The sequence below is a fragment of the Herpailurus yagouaroundi genome, unplaced genomic scaffold (genome assembly GCF_014898765.1).
Source record: "Herpailurus yagouaroundi ecotype Mexico unplaced genomic scaffold, PumYag 142, whole genome shotgun sequence".
NCBI lineage: Eukaryota > Metazoa > Chordata > Mammalia > Carnivora > Felidae > Herpailurus > Herpailurus yagouaroundi.
In genome coordinates this window covers 8273291-8291435 of record NW_024412397.1, presented here as the reverse complement: position 1 = coordinate 8291435, position 18145 = coordinate 8273291, and the positions used below count along the sequence as shown (strand labels likewise).

At 42.3% G+C, this 18145-nt stretch overlaps 1 protein-coding gene across 1 annotated transcript in view; it reads left to right on the top strand.

Moving 5' to 3' along the window:
* The window catches only part of DOK6 (docking protein 6), a 371687-nt gene that overhangs the window by 345438 nt on the left and 8104 nt on the right, over positions 1-18145 (top strand). The window lies entirely within an intron of this gene.

Here is an 18145-nt window from a genome sequence, read left to right as displayed (position 1 = left end):
TTAAATAAGAAAATAATAATAATAATAATAATAAAATGATCCTTTAGGCTCTTTGTCCCTAAAATCGATGGCTCCAAAATTGATCACAGTCTTGTCTCGGTTAGTGCAGGCTGCCGTAACAGAATACCACAGACTGGTTTAAACAAGAGAAATTTATTTCTCGCAGTTCTGGAGGCTGCAAGTCCAAGGTCGAGGTGTCGGCATGGTTGGATTTTGGTGAAAGTTGTCCTGGTTTGCAAATGGCCCCCTTCTTGCTGCCTGGACTGTCCTCAGAGCCTGTGGGGAGACAGAGAAACTTCTCTTCCTCTTCTAAAGGCACCGATCCTGTCTTGTTAAGACCTCGCCCGTATGGTCTTATTCAACCTTAACTGCACCCTGAAAGCCCTTACTCCATATCTGCCATGCTGAGGGCTAGGGTTTCAGCAAGAGAATGTGGGGCCGCACTTCGGTCCAGCCCGGTCCAGGCCGGTCCGTAACAGCTGAGTTCGGCCCAGGACCCCAGGCGCCGTGTGCTGGATGCAACAGGGCTTCTGTCGCAGGTCTTCGGCCAACATCGGCATCTCAGGGAAACGCCCCGGGTGCCCTGAAGTCAATGACGAGCTCCGGATCCAGGCTAAAACGAAGGCATATTCGAGCTAAGCAAGTCCGCTGAAATCAGAATTCTGAAGGTCGGAGCGTTTTTTCCAGAACCGAGAACTCAGGAGAGTCGTTGAGGCCCAAAACCAACACTACCCACGCCCGTCCCACACAAGTGCTTCCTGAGGCCACCCTCCCCTTCGTGCTGAGGACCGTGAACCGGGGGGACCTCGAAGCCTCCCGAGTCCTGAGATTCCGCCACAGGCCGTGCGTCCCGAGCCAGTGGACCGGCCGTTTTTGCAGCCGCGGCTTTCCCCGGAAGGGCTGTGGTTGGCAGGACTGCTCGCAAAGCAGCTGCGCTGTGTCCCGAGGCACCTGAAGCAGGAGAGAGGGGTGGCCGCGCTCTCAAGGCGGGTGGGTTTGTCCGTGGATGAAAGCCCTGAAGAGACGCGGCGAAGGACCGGCTGCCGTGACCGTGCAGGCTCAGCAAGTCCCAAGCCCGTGGCGGGAAGAGCAGCTGGGGCTCCAGGACAGGACTGGGGACCGCGTCCGCCAGTGAAACATCCTCCCGAGGAAATCCTCAGCGCTTCGGCTGATTGACCGAGGCCCACCCAGATCCTCTTCCTTCCTGCGGACTCGGATCATAGCCACGGAACACCTCAGGGCAGCACGTGGATTAGCGTTTGAGTGAACAGGGGGCGCTGTAGCCGGGTTTACGCACCGAAGGACAATCCCGGCCTGCAGGCATCCCCTGGGCTTGGAGAGGCCTGCCAGGCCGCCTTGAGGCCACGCCGTGAAAAGCTCCGCGGTCACTGCCCAAGGAAACACTGGAAGAGTCACGACCCTGCCAGGGGGAGAAATCACCGGTAGTCCCACCCGCCGCAGGCGTCACCAGGGCGATCCGAGTGCTAATTCCCATCTGGCCTCCCCTCGAGAGACTCAGAAGTGCTCAGTGGAAGGGCTCAGTAGAAGTGTGTTTAAAAATCCCCAAAAGACAAAAGTTTTACACTCAGGTAAGGGAGTTTCTGGTTTCACCAGCAGTAGTGTCGGTGTCAGAGAATGTCTGCCTGTTATTCTAGAAGCCAGTGATATTCTCACAAATAGGGCATTAGGCGGCCTCATTTCACCGTGAGTAAACCCCCCTGTCTCTGCTGCTTTTGTTGGGTTCCACATATTTCTTCATTTTAACCAGGGTCTCGCAATCTGGTCCATGCCCGTTATCTTAGCCTCAGGATAATGACCATCTATTTCAGCATGTGTGTTTCTCGATAGGTGAAGAGTATGCATGAAATGAAGAAAAAGGTCTAGACAAAAGTATTTCATCAATGTGGATTTTCAAAGCACCTAAAATGTTGCTGCTTCTCATCAAAAAGCAAGTAGCCCCTTGCGTTCTGTGATCCTGGCTGTGAGAAAGCGTGAATTGCCTCTTCCTCAGGAACTCACTGCAACCTGTCCAAGATCCATTTTTATTCCAGCATATACAACCGCAGAGACTGAATGGGATTTCAGGCAAAGATCTTAACCACCAGCTAGTACCCTTCGTGAATCCCCACACTGACACCCCAAATGTCAAGTATCTGAATGAACACAAGTCACTATGCTTTATAGTTTTTGCTCAGAAACATACATGTAATATTTTACAATATTTTTAAAAATATACTATATGTTTTTGTATATATGCAGACCTAATGAATGTTCTTCAAAGGTAGACATTGCCTGTAGAAAGCAAAAGTCCAGATAGAATGCGTAATTATGCAAGCCATTGATGAATTGTCCCAATAATACACACCTCAGTGCACGCCAATCAAGAATCAGACTGCCTCTGTGCATGGATTAGCTCCATAGGGTGCATAGATTGGCACGAAGAATGAAGAGTAGGAGTGATGTTGAGCCTTAAATTTGCGATTTTTATATCATATTTCTTTTCCATGCAGAGATTTAAAGTCGTGCTAAATCATAAACTTGAACATACAGATACAATACAGTATATAAACATCACTGGAAATTATTGTTATTAAACTAAAGAGGCCAATCATGCAAAAGCTTGTAAATATCAGAATAACATAATCATTAGCATTTTATTTATTATATTATCACATTTTTGTCAATAGAAGCATATCAACCACCCCGTGAAAATTACACATCCTAGTTAGAATGTTCTAGAATCATGAGGCAAGTCAGCCATTGAAAGTTATCAATAGGACAGAGCATGTATGATTCTCACCTTGCTTCTCAAAACCCCTGCACCACACTTCCTAGGTAGGCCCCATTTCTGTGCTTTCCATCACACGTTCCAACAGCCAGTAATGGGGTATTCTAAAATACACTGTCACTGCATCTTCTTGGTTCAGTTCAACTGGCTGTCACAGAGGACAAAAAGAAACTATCTTAACAAAAGAACTCTGATAAGAGATATAGTCACCAGTGAATCATCCCCTGAATGTTAACCATCACAGCTTGCAAGCTATTTACCCTGTAATCTCTTTATTTTCTATCTTTAAAGTATCCTATTGTGGTGTAGCAATAGTCTTTTAGAGCAATTTTAAGGGGCAGAAAATCTTTGAGAACAATTCTCCATATTCAGAATTAAAACATGCTTCACTGTTTTTAACAAAGGCTCTAACAGGATAAAAGCTTCATTCTAAAACCACAGGAATCATTCATTTTCTCTGCTTTGTGTTTGTCCTAAAATAAATGTTTCTTTCTTCCTTGTGAAAACCAAATTAGCTCTCTGATTTTTTTTTCCCCACTTCATCTTTAGTTGACAGGGTGCAATTGTTAAAAAAAAAAAAAAAAAAAGTCATCTAAAGAAAAGACCCTCCCCATCAAAACAATAGCAGCAAAAATGTATAAGCCTTTTAAAGAAATAATTTGGACAATTCTCAGGTGACTAGACTGTCTTTACTGGAAATAAATTTCCATTAATAATTATTTCAATCCTAAGAATTTGAGTGGTAAGAAGGCCATCTAATTTCCTATTCTCTAGAGAAAACAACATTGTCCATATTCACTTTCTTTTTCATATATGATGGAGTTATTCAACTCACTCTATGAAACTATCCTATTGGTCACTATCACATAAATTATTTCATTAAGACATGTTATATATTTCAGATAAGGAAGGATTTTACTGAAACTTAGCAGAATCTTACTAAATAATGAGTCCATGTAAAATCCAACAAAAATTCAAAGGCATTACCCTTAGCATGGGAATCATTACATATCACTATTTATTAACATTGTCAAGAACTGTGAAGTGTTGGATATTTTACCCTATGTGCAAGCTAGCGAGTCAGCCTGCCGTAGCATCGTGGATGTTGGCAGAAGAGGTGAAACTCCTGAGTCAGAGACTAGGGGTGTTTTATTATTCACAGCAATAGCATCAGCCAGGGTATCAGCATTTATGGTGGTTTGCTGAGTCCCACTTCTGACACGGAGACACAAAGCAGGTCAGCTGGCACCTACACATGAAGTAGGTTGCATTATAGGAGAAGAACCACAAGTTTAGGGAACCCCAATGTTTTATAATGGGCAATAATACAGCTTGAACTTTGTCTCACAGTGAAATATCTTTTTTTCACTGCAGATAAATAAATCCCCCCCTTTCCTCCAGAGGGAGATGCTTTCAAAGCTGTTTGCTCAACAAATCTCCTTGAAAAGATAGTCCAGAATAAAGACTATCAGTGTCTCTGCTACAAAACATTCAAAGCTACAAGAGATTCATGGAGAGTTGTCTAGCAACAAACTTCCACTGCATAGGACTTCTTTCCTCATCAAGTAGTCCATTTGTTGGGGTCAGTGCATTCCAATGCAGCCAAAAACAATCATTTCCTTGTTGTCATGTTTATACCCATAGCATATATTTGACAATCACATTTCACCTTATATTATTATTATTATTACTATTTAAATTTTCATTTTAAAAAGAATTGTAATTTCCTCCCCATTAGCTAGGACCAGGCCATATAATTAAATTATTGTGATTCAACAGATAGTTATTGGTCACCAAAGATGTGCAGGCAGTATCTGACCTATCTACACTGCTGTGTTCTACTCTGTGCAAGGAGTGAGCTGCTGTGTGCATTTTTCACAGTTTTATTCATTAATATTTATTGAGTGCCTGCTGTGAGCTGGCATTTTATAAGGCCCCAAAGACACAAAGGTAAATAAGCTTCCTTTCCTCAAGTTCAGTGTAAGTTCATGGAGAAGACATAAAGATAGACATAAGAGAGGAGACAGAGGTATGCAGGTGGAGCTAAGGAAACACCGTGGAGTGGCTCCCGACTCAGGCAGGTGAGGCGGTGAAGAGAAATGTGTAAGCCTTCTTCCATGAATTCCAAACTAAAAACAGGAATTAGCCTGTTAAGTAAGAGTTGATAATGACAGTAAGAGCGGGCATTCCCGTAGAGGAAGAAGCCCACGTCGTGGTATGGAAAACCTGCTCTTTTAGGGAACTGCGGTGGATTAGAAAGAACAGAGGGTGTAAGGGAGACTAGGAAAACATGAAGCTGGAGAAGGAAGCAGAGCTCACATTACAAACAGTCTTAGGGGAAGCTCCAATACATTCGCACTTGTCTATAGAAAGAGTTTAAGGGTAACAATCTGGTTAAAAGAAAGCCCTGGAAGGTTTGTCTTGAAACCATGTGTATATGCAAAAACAATGTCTTTACACAGATTTCTACCGGAGCAGTGGAACTGATGGATTTTATACATGGCAGTTAATTAAAGAACCCCCAAATCATACCTTTGTCATCCCCATTGATGCCCTTGAGTACTATGCTAGGGGGTTGCATTTGTCCTTAAAAAGTATGTGGGAGAGAGATCACATGTTCATAATCACTTTGGTGGAGAACACAGTCAAGGGAAGGTGACAGCATTGTAAGGAAGACCAGTTGCGTGGCTAGCTACATACACCTGATGACAAATTCAAGGGAGAGAGAGTGAGCATGAAGGAAGTGAGTGGATTCAAGAGGTTTCAAGGAGGTAGAAGCAACAGAACTTGCTGACTGATAGGGAGGGAGAGGATGAAAAACAAAGAGACCGGAATGGCTCCCAGTGCTTTGACCTGGGCTATTAGGTTGATGGATGCCATTCCCCGAGTACAGAAGGAAAGGGAAATTGTGTGGGGAACAAGGATGGGTTCAGTTTTTTGAAATACTGCTTCTCAGTCACAGGCAAGTTTTGGCTTCTCGGTCATTCTCTCCTCTTCAACCGATGACATACCAAGGTGGAGAGGCACAAATGTTTTCTACCTCCTCAACTCCTCTCACTCTCTGTCTACAGGTGATAGAGAACATTGCAGCTCTCAGATTTCTGACTGTTGGGCTCACCCAACCGAGAACCCCAGAGCAACTCACATTTACCCCCCTCCATTTTCTGGGGGAAAAAAATCTCTTGTATTTATCAGAACTTAATTGTTTAATAAATTTTTTTTTAATCTTTATTTTTGAGAGAAGAGAGAGAAAGTGGGGAGCAACAGAGAGAGAGGGAGACACAGGATCCAAAGCAGGCTCTAGGCTCTGAGCTGTCAGCACAGAGCCCAAAGCGGGGCTGGAACTCACGATCCGTGAGTTCATGACGTGAGCCGAAGTCAGACGCTCAACCGACTGAGCCACCCAGGTGCCCCATTAATTGTTTAGTAAATTAAACAATATCCAGAAATTCATTTTAAATAAAAGGCAATCAAATTGAAAGTTAATACAGTATATTGGGATTTAGTCTATCCATTAGTGTAGTTACCTTATCTTCCACTCACTTCCTTAGTCACCAGTATTATTCCCATTTTACAGATAAAGCTTAAGTTACAGAGTCAGGATTCAGACTGGGGTCTATCACGACCTAGGTCATGTTCTCCATACAATCTCTCCACCAAATTTCTAAAGGGCAGAGTATTTTGCCATCCCGGTCTTGTTCCTAAACCTGCTGGAATCACTTAAATTTTTGTAAGTGGGCTCAAGTCTTAAGTCTTGTGAAGTCTGGTGGTATCAGCAGTACTGTGTCACATCTCTGGTCTGCCAGACGTTTCTTTCACAACTGGGAGGAATGTGCTTCTTATGCATCCAAACTTCTTTTTTCAACTTTCTAAGATTACTTTTCTCATTCCCTCCTTATTCAAGGAAATAAAAGGGCCTAGTAACAACTTCCTAGGGCCAAATTTGTGTAACACGAATACCCTATTTTATTGCGTCGTCCCTACATGTGATACCCTGCGCTAATCACTTTAAACACACCATCTCATTAAATGCTTACATGCCAGGTGTCATGAGCTCATCGAATAGGTGACGAAACTAAAGTCTAGTGCAGCTAAGGGACATGCCAGGGCGCACTCGGCTGGAAGGTGACGTAGTCTGCATTCAAACCAAGCTTCTCTGACTCTGTAGCCACTCATGAGGGCTACTCATAATGACTTACAACTCAGCATCATTTTTCCTCAGAAATTACACATATACTTGAAAATATAACAAACAAGAACCTTGAAAACTTGAAAATAAAATGATGGCAGAGCCTTTTCATCTTGGGTGCCAACAGTTGGTTCTCTTCCATTTGTTTGAAAAGTGCTATGAAAGAGGGAAGAAAAGGAGAAGAAGAAAAGGAAGAAAGGAATTGTGAAGCAGGAGTGTTCTCCTTCCCTTCTGTCAGTGTCCTCCGAGTACCTTCCTTCTCTAACTCCAAACTTCAACTCTCGCGAGACTCCTGCTCTCTGTCTCCACTGCCGCACTCTTCCCCACTACGACAGTCTCGCACTATCATTTCATTGGATTTATGTTTGGAATAGGCTGCCTGGAAAAAAAGGATGTTTTTAGATCAAAACATATATGCCTGAAGATGAAAAGTTGCCATCTTTTGACGACAGTGCTACCAACCCGAACTGCTGGTATCTATATCCAACCAAAGCAAAGAAAACGACAAATGGACTCACATTGGGAAGATTTGTCTTAAGGAACAATAAAATTTCCTTTAAATTTTTTAGCAGAAATAGTTTCTGACCCCTTCAAGCTCACCGCCCCACCCCTGCCATGACCCCTCAGTGTGAATCCAGGCTAATGTGTTAACTAACATGAAACTAATTGAAGGGACTGGTACCACCTTTTCCTGGCAGAGTCTCGTTAAAATTGAGATTCCACAAGGACTGGATGTTGTCAAGTTTTAAAGGAGTTAAACTCAGACTTGGATTCTTACAGTCTTGGTGTCAAAAATGACACCTTTATTTTAACTTTTATTTTATTTTAACTTCAGCTGCTTTTGTACTTAGAAAAATCTTCCAGTTCAAACTATTTTTCTAAATTTCTTTCTATTTTGTCACTTACTCTCAAGATCTTTCTTTTCATACATAGTGTAGATAAGAATATGAACTAAGATGTTTCTCCAAAGAACTAGTCAAATTTTCCAATACCCATTTTTCCCCCCAAATCTGATAGAATGACAGACACTTGCAGATAGAGAGGCATAAAGACTTAGGCAAACCTAAAACTTTTGTCTTTGACTCAGCTAAGATTCAGAAAAACTTAACTGTTATATGATTTACTAATTTACATGAAGTTAGGGTTATTCGTCATGTAAACATAAAGGGTTTGCGCTAAAATATTCTTATGTCCTAAGGCAGTAGTGAACGTAAAGTGAACTTGGTAACACTAGCCAACTCACTGTCGTGAATGTAATCCAAGAACAGTCCAGATGGTCTATTGGTCATAACTTTCTAAAAGTTACCATCCTATTCAATTAAGTGCTTGTTAGGTATAGAAACAAACAAATGAGAAAAACTAGTGTTTCTCGTTTTCACGATTGTGAAATAGAAGTCAAACGTGCAAAGAGATACAGACCCTTGGAAAAACTAGTGTGCATCCAGTTCTTACAGTTAAGTAATATGAAATACATATCAGATTATCCTGTGCTCTTCTGAAAGCCAAGCTAACTGGAATTAAAAGAATAAAAAGTTATGAGACTTGCTTGCACTCTTGCCTTTCTGATACATTTTTGTTTGCAAAACCATGCCTTTTACCTTGACCGCTGTGCTACCTATGGGTAGAGTTAACCTTCTGGGGTCCATGTAGAGTTTTGAGCCAGGCAGCCTGAATTCCAACCTCAGTGTCTGTGTCCCTAAGCGAGAAGAGCACCAACCTGCAGGGTCACCAGGTGGATTAAATGCATCAGCATAAGCCAAGCATCTTACACTTCCTGGTACATTGTTCGTGCTCAATAAATTTCAATGATCAGAATCACCCAGAGCCTGGCACACTCTTATTTGATGTGTAACTATGTCCAACGCAATGTCATCTGCTGAGTGTGGGTGTCAGGACCCTCCTTGGAGGCTATGCTGTCCATCACTGCCCCGCTCTGCCTGCTTTCAGTGAAATTACTGCGGGCCACATGACACTGTAAAATGGCAATTATTCTAAGCAGACATTTTTTTTAACCTTTTGACATTAGAACTTCATATGAAAAACAGCTGACAAAAATAGATTTCCATCTCCCATACAGTGAGAGTAAAATAAAAATAATTCATAAAAAATTGAAAACTAACAAGAGGTTAAGATGATGACTTTTGTTGCTGGCTGTTGGGTGCAATGATAACGCACCGTTATCCTAATAAGGATTGCTCAATCTGCCTAGAAAAGTAACCCAGATTTCTTTGCAGCAGTTTCTCGTAAAACATAAGAAAAGTCAGCAGAATCCTTCCTTTGTCCTATGCTTCTTGACTCTGTTTTCGTGAACCTCAGGTCTCTTATTCACTATTTATCCAGATATTTATGCTACTAGGACAGACATATTGCAATAACTACTCTCCAGGAAGTGCTACTAACCAATGGTGTAGGTTGCAGATTTCCAACTTCTGAAATTACTGCATGGTTTATTGATTGTGTAATTCAGAATTTAGAATGTTGACTTTAATTACACTCACCAGTACGTGTGTCGATCTTTGACAATAAGAGTGAACTTTATCAACGCCTGAGCACACCCAACTATTCCGGCCTCAGTCTTTTTTATCTACATCGGCACCAGCAATTTTCAGCTCTCCTACTGGACCTGGAGGGATACTGATCAGTTGGAGAAACTGGGGAAGGATTAGAAGGAAATCCTAGGAAATGTACATAAAACCAGAAGCATCGTTTTATCTTTGCAGTAGCATTCCATGAGAAATTTTCTATGAGAAAAGGGCTACATTTTACCCATCAAACATGTTAGGGTGCAAAAAGGGTTGAGAACAGCTACTCCACAGTCCCACAGAGTGAGATTTCGAACCACATACCTGATCCAATCACTCACCGTATTAAAATTATTCAGAAGTTTCTTGTCACCTATAGAAAAAAATATCCAATCTGCTTAGTATAGGGTATAACAGTTCGTGACGTGCCCCCTCTCCATCTCCCAATCTCATCAACTATCATTTGCCATTTGGATTTTTATATCAGCATCATGAGGGCCATAATTCATAATGGTGAGATATAAAGAGTTTGAAAGCCAAGACCATTTGGGTGTTGTGGTCTTATACTCACAAAGAAGATATTTACAAATACAAGAAGACAAAATTCTGTTTGTGATTATTGGAATGTTTCCCAGATCTCCGGAAAATCAACCTGATCAGTTATTAGGAAGAAAAGCTGTAGGCAAACTTCTACAGAGAACACGATTAAAAATCAGACCTTTGTCCATACAGATGACCAACAGATACATGAAAAAACACTCAACACCACTCATCGTCAGGGAAATACAAATCAAAACCACAGTGAGCTATCACCTCACACCTGTCAGAATGGCTAAAATCAACAATGCAAGAAACAACAGATGTTGGCGAGGATGTGGAGAAAAAAAGGAACCCTCTTGCACTTTTGGTGGAAATGCAAATTGGTGGAGTCACTCTGGAAAACAGTATGAAGGTTCCTCAAAAAGTTTAAAATAGAACAACTCTGTGATGCAGTAATCACACTAGTAGGTATTTACCCAGAGAATACAAAAATGCTAACTCAAAGGGATACATGTACCTCAATGTTTATAGCAGAATTATCTATAATAGCCAAATAATGGAAATAGCCCAAGTGTCTATTGGTTAATAAATAGATGAAGGAGATGTGGTATGTGTATATATACACATATACACATGTACACATGTACATATATATACATGTACACATGTGTATATATATAAATAGTATCTATATATATGTATATATACACATACACACACATTCATACATACATACACAATGGAATATTATTCGGCGATGAAAAAGAATGAGATCTTGACATTTACGATGACATGGATGGAGCTAGAGAGTATGATGTTAAGCAAAAAAGTCAGTGAAAGACAGACACCACATGATTGAACTCATATGTGGGATTTAAGAAACAAAACAAATGAGCAACGGGGAAGAAAGAGAGAGAGAGGGGCAAACCAAGAAACAGACTGTTAACTATAGAGAACAAAGTTACAGTCACCAGAATGGAGGTGGGGGGCGCTGTGTTAAATAGGTGATGGGGATTAAGGAGGGTGCTTGCTGTGATGAGCACTGGGTGTTGTAGGAAGTGTTGAGTCACTATCGTGTACATCTGAAACTATGTTAACTAACTGGAATTTAAACAAAAACGTAAATAAATAAAAATGAAATCTTCGTCAAGTGCTGAGCAAATTTTTTGACACATCTCCTCAAACTCATTTCAGAAGTCCTCAGATTCAATGCAAGCTTCACCTTGTGTCTATTGCAGAATAAAACTGTGCTACATGACATGAAAACCTGATAGTAAATTTTAAAGTTTCATTCACATTCCTCATAGTTAGTCTAAGCATTTTGCAAACTTCCTCCAAAGTAAACTTGTGTAACATTCAGCAATTTCCTGTGTAATATTTCTGTTGTAACTCAAATCTCTAACTGTGTATTATGTAGGGAAGTCTCATTCTCATGGATAAATGTTTCCTTGCATTAGTTTAAATGTTTTAGAAAAGAATTATAGCAAATAAAAATTTCCATTTTCTCCTTAAGACATCATCTGAACATAGATCTTAAACATTCTCCACACACACAAACAAGGAGTTAACCGTGTAAGGTGATGGGTGTGTTAACTATCTTGATGGTCATTCCATGACACACACATATATCAAAGCACCACGTTGGACCCTTGAAATACATGCAACTACATTTTTCAATCATGCCTCAATTTTTAAAACTAAAAAGTGGGGGTGGCTCAGTCAGTTAAGCATCAGACTTTGGCTCGGGTCATGATCTTGTGGTTCGTGAGTTCGAGCCCCGCGTCGGGCTCTGTGCTGACAGCTCAGAGCCTGGAACCTGCTTCGGATTCTATCTCTCCCTCTCTCTCTACCCCTCCCCCTGCTCACACTCTCTCTCTGTCTCTCAAAAATAAATGAAATGTTTTTTAAAAATTTTAATAAAAAATAAAAGTTACGAAATAATAAAAACAGAAAAATCCATCTGTCTAAAAAAAAAAAAAAAAAGAGAAAAAAAAAATAAAAAAAAAAAAAAAAAAGAGTTCTGTGAGGAAATGTATCAAAGTGTCGCCAGGGCTCTGGCTTCAGTTTCTACCTACCAGATCTGATCTGACTCTGTGCTCTACCAGTGGTCAGCTTTGCAAGTCGTTAAATACCGGTAGGCTTCAGTTTTGTTTTTTTCCACAGGTAGAATGAGGATATGCAACTTCACGTTATAGAATCGATGTGAGGATTTTTAAAAATAATATTTCTAACGTCTGCATGAAATACGCACTTAATGAACAGTGGTCATTATATCATGGCTTGTACAAGTCACTTTTCTAAATAAATTTATTTATCTTGAGAGAGACAGAGACACAGAGACGGCACAAGTGGGGGAGGGACAGACAGAGAGGCAAGAGAGAATCCCAAGCAGGCTCCACACTGTCAGCACAGAGCCCGACATAGGGCTCAATTCCACGAGCTGTGAGATCATGACCTGAACCAAAACCAAGAGTTGGACCTTTAACCAATGAGCCACCCAGACACCCTACACATCACGTTCTTTATGGGCTGAAACTCATGATTTTTATTCCCCCATTGGCTCAAATGTACCAAACCCGAGCCTCAATACCCCCAGCAAATCTATTCAAGGGTCATGAAGGTACTAGGATCCTGGAATCTGCACAGAAATTTCAGAAGTGCCCTCCAGGAGAGCACAAAGATTAAACTAAAACATAAGCTGGTTTGAACTGTAATTAGAATGAATTGAGTAAAATTCAAATACAGCTAAGAGAAAAGATGTTGGCAGTGAGTCCCTGGCATTTCGAAGCATAACTACTATAAGCTAAGTCGTTATTGAGATACTAGCCGACAGCTCCAGACCACTTTTGCCTCCAGTCTGGCTTCCACTCCTGCCTAGTTCCAGGTGAACATACAGATATTAGACACCTATGAAAACCTTCTGGCCCAGGGCACCTGGGTGGCTAGTCACTTGAGCGTCCCACTTCGACTCAGGTCGTGATCTCATGGTTCGTGAGTCGGAGCCCTGAGTCAGGCTCTGTGCTGACAGCTGGGAGCCTGGAGCCTGCTTCGGATTCTCTGTCTCTCTTTCTCTCTCTCCCTCTTTGCCCCTCCTCTGCTCACTCGCTCTCTCTCAAAAATAAATAAACATAAAACAAAAAAAACCCTTCGGGCCCATGATTCTCTGCAGGGAGAGCTCTTAGTGACCTCTGTTCTGCAACCCCCCCGTCCCCAGCCATTCTTCCATTCTGTCCTTCAGCGTCCAGGCCTGACCTACCACCTGTCCTCTCCTTTTCCTTCTGGTGGTTAGAAACCCCTTGTTGAAGATGGCATCTCCTCGGTGTCTACTTGGGCCCCGTTGTTGATGCCTTGACCCTGGGCTGTCCTGTTTCTCATGAAGCAACTGCTTTATTTTTTATTTTTCTGCCTTAAAAAAAAATGTTTTCTTATTTTATTTAATTTTTTTAACGTTTATTTATTTTTGAGACAGAGAGAGACACAGCATGAACGGGGGAGGGGCAGAGAGAGAGGGAGACACCGAATCGGAAGCAGGTTCCAGGCTCTGAGCCGTCAGCCCAGAGCCCGACGCGGGGCTCGAACTCACGGACCGCGAGATCGTGACCTGAGCTGAGGTCGGACGCTCAACCGACTGAGCCACCCAGGCGCCCCGTGTTTTCTCATTTTAATGGACAACACCCTTCCATCTTTCCCAGATCCCAGCACACCAATAAAACACATAAATTCAAATCAAGTATCCGTTATTTTTTACCAATTAATAAGCATGAGTGTTATGTTTGGGACCCTTCTGACTTCCCAAAGAAACAATTTCCTTTATGGTTTATGTAAAGAATACAGTCAGCGTTAGCACAGAAAACCAGGAGCTTCCGGAAAGGGAACGGCAGTGGAAACTGCGGGCAACAACGTACTTCTCACCCCCTCAGGAAGGGGAGGTGATTGATAACATGCTGTCGTTCTGTTTTGCCCTCTGATGTGACATGAGTCTGGTCTCACACCCTGGTTCGGTTGTCATTTTTCATTATGTCTGTGTTCCTTCTAGTCCTTTACTGGATTGAATCTTTCAGGAGGCCTCGAGGGAAGCTTTCCTTTCACGGCTAGAGTGATCTTGCCCCCTTGTCCTGTGCTGCTTGAGTTTCTGGAATTGGGAGAAGTCATATAGGCTTGTGAGAGTAAGCAAAAGTTTTCTTTTAAAAAAAATTTTTTTTTAATGTTTACTTATTTTTGAGAGAGAGAGAGAGAGAGAGTGAGAGAGCCTGAGCAGGAGAGGGGCGGGGGGGGGGGGGGACACACAAACCGAAGCAGGTGCCAGGCTCTGAGCTGTCAGCACAGAGCCCAACACAGGGCTCAAACCCACGAACCGCGAGATGATGAACTGAGCTGAAGTTGGAAACTTAACCGACTGAGCCACCCAGGCGCCCCATAAGTGAATGTTTTCAATGTCTCAACATCCAGTATATTTCTGTCATTATGGAAGGAACAGTGGTTTTCAGTGTGGGGATTGTGCACAGACCATCGGAAGAAGGAAGTAGGGGAATGTTATGAAGTGTCATCTCAGAGTATAGTTCCAGTTGTCAGGGAAATACCTGTTTTTCCCCAGATAGTCAGTTTACCTGAAAATAAGGGTAGAAAATATTACTTTCTACTAAAACAAACATGAATATAAAATGGAATAGAAACAAAAATTTAAAAAGACTTTTGTGGGGCACCTGGGTGTCTCAGTCAGTTAGGCATCCAGCTTCAGCTCTGGTCATCATCTTGCGGTTTGTGGGTTCAAGCCACCCATTGGGCTCTATGCTGATGGCTCAGAGCCTGGAGCCCACCTAGGATTCTGTGCCTCCCTCTCTGTCTGCCCCTCCCCTCTCTCTTTCTCTCTCTCTCTCTCAAAAATAAATAAACATCAATCAATCAATCAATCAGGAAGACTTTTAGGATAGACTAACAACCGTTAACATATTTGTTGCTTTTAAGTTAAAGAATTCCCCACATCCCCAGGGTACATATTCACCTTATTTGTCTTCAGGGGATGATCTGGAGAGAAAGTGTCGGAAGCATTTAAATAGGGTTTCTGTTCAGTGCTGTGGACAGTCGATTGGAGCAAGTGTTTAATTTAAGCCACAAAGTTGATTTCTGTTTTGTTTTCATCAACAGTGCCAAAGGGCACAATTCAAATAAATACTGAGAAAATGCTTAATCATTTCTCCCTTTTGTTCTCATACTCATTGTTGCCATAATCAAACAGCATTTACTAAGCCTTCATATGTACGGTTCTGATTGAGATATGTTATTCTTGTGGTAAGCATTAAATAGCATCATTTGTGAAGTGTGTGTAAAGAAATGGTTGAAGTAAAGACAATCACAATTTAATTTCCAATTAGACTAGAAACTGTTCATAGAAGAGATGAAGAAGGCAGTATTGACCTTGAAGGAGAGAAATACTTGAAACCCGTCACCGTGAGGGGCAGCATGCCGATGTGGCGGAGAAAGCTCAGACATTGGCCAAGAACACCAACACGAATCTGCACCCGTTCAGCGGAGACAGAAGGGAGCAAACTAGCATCTGCTGGGTATCTTGAGTCCTGGGTGCTTTCCCAGGGGGTGTGCCACTCAATCCTTACAACACGGGGAGCAGAGGGCAGTGGTGTTGATTGTGGTCTGCCCTTGGCCACGCCGTCGTTCCCACAGCAGCTTGTGGACTCCTTGTAAAGTCAGGGACTGCACTTGCCGTTGCCGCGTCTCCCCTCTGGAGTGTTGAACTGTTGTAGCAGATGTTTCACAAATATTAGTTGCACGATCAAATTTTTACAACTCAAGATTCTAGGGTGAAAAGCCCTTTGCCCAAGACTCTTCCAAATTCACAACTTAAGCCTTAGCTTTTAGCCCACAAGTAATGTGAATTAAAGGTATTCTCCAGCACTGCTCTCTTTCAAATATTTCTATTTTTTTTAATAACGAGATAAAACCAAGGCCAGGGATGTTATATTAATATTAGAATATCCAGCTGGTTTATGCTGATAAATGCCAGTATCTCCGCTCATAAGACCTGTGAATTATCATCCAATAAGTCAATGGTTAGATAAGGAGGCAAAATTGTTAAAACTTTTAAGTGATTTTTTTTCCATATCCGATGACTCTGCCATAACTTTGCCGCATAAATATCATGTCAAAATGCCACCTTCTTCAGGAGAACTTCTCTGACCATTCAATAGAGGTGACCCCGCTGGAGTCAATGGTGACATCTGGTCATTTCACTATGGTGATAGCACTTAACATGTTTGAATTCCATTACTATTCACTGATTTCATAATCAGTTGAGCCACATGGTACCATGAATGTCATCCGGAGTTTGCAGAGAAGGAAACTGAGAACCCAAGAGACACAGTGAGACTATGTTGGTCACACCTACAGTTAGCAGAAGCAGCATACATACCTGGTCTCAGCTCTGAGTTCTCACCCTTGATGGTACCCCAGGGGTACCCCAGATCCCCTTAATTTCTCCCCTTTTCTGCCTCTCCCCAGATCCAGTGCTCCTCTTTGCAGCATCAGGGTCCTCCAGGAAAGAGAAGACATGCCCAGCTGAGATTTTAGGAGAGTTTAGTGGACTATTATTTACGGTGCTGGGAGGCAAGTCACAGAACCAACAAGGAATTGTGAGGGACAGGCCACAGCAGGCAGCATTACCACCCTCAGTGTAAGGGCACAAAGAGAGGAAGTGTGGTTAGGGGGCCCTGAGAGAGTCGGGGGAGGGAGCAGAAAGGTTCAGAAGCTCAGAAGGAGGCTTGGATGGCAGAACCACAGGCATGGCCAGAGGGAGAGACCAAGAAGAAACACTCACATCTCCCCACCCCAACCTGTTCACAGGGAGCCTCAGTCTACAAGAGAACTAGGCCAACCCAATGGTGACTCCAAAGTGCCATTTATGGGGGCACCTGGGTGGCTCAGTCAGTTAAGTGTCCGACTCTTGAGCTCTGCTCATGTCACGATCTCACAGTTTGTGAGTTCGAGCCCCACATCAGGCTCTGCTCTGATGGTGCAGAGCCTGCTTGGGATTCTGTCTCTCCTTGTCTGTGCCCCTCCCCAACTTGTGTTCTCTCTCTCTCTCTCTGTCTCATAAATAAGCATTAAAAAATCAATTTAAAATATTTTTTAAAATAAAGTGATTTTACTCTCACGATTTTTTAACAAAGAGGTTCTGCCAGTTTAATTAGTCTTTTATTACCCAATTCATTTACATTTCTCCCTGGATCCCAAGCTTCAGAACCTGCAATGATATTTTCCAAGTCACCAAACATGCCTGGTGACGAAACTGGCATTAGGTGCATGACCTCACAAAGGACAGTGCCTCCGGAGGAGCAAGACGAGATGTGTTAGCAGACTCTCTTCTCTGGATTCCTCCTGGTAGAGACCAGAAACATTACAAATCCAACTAGATACGTCTTTTCCTTCACACAAGATCTAGTTTTCTTCTCTGCTCGCTAAGCACATCTGTTAGATAACTGTCATTCCCAAGTACGAAGAATAATTAATTCCCAGTTAAGAAAAAAGGTTGGAGAAGCCCCTGGAAAGTCCATCTGAAGCCATCCAGAGACACTTTCTCCCTATATGGTCAGCATTCTGATGAGCTTTTCAGTAACCATTTCTGTTTTGGACCCGTCTGAAGTAGCAAAAGCGTGGATAGAATGTTCTTTAAATATGTTTTCTGGAAGAATCGACTTTTAAGCTATTTTAGTAACCCTAAAGGCTTATCATTTAGACTAATCGTATCTTGGAGGGGGTTCAGGTACTCCCAAACCCAACAGGATAAGCCAGGGTCCCAAACTCCACAACGGGGAAGGCTTTTCCTGATAATGGATGGTTACGGGTTAGGATCAAGTGTAATCTGCCTGCTCAAAAAGGTTTTAGGAAAGTGTGTAATTTGCTATTGTATCCTGAAAGTGAGTAGAGAAGAAAAGCATGCAGCTTCCAGGCTCTCCATCAAAACCAACTTCTTTTTTTTTTTTTCCAGAAAAGCTTTTCTGCTTTTGTTGCAATAGCTAAAGAATACTAGAAGTTTCAGATCCCTAGAACATTTACGTAGCTCTCTGGCCTCCAGCAGTTTTGACAAGATGCACT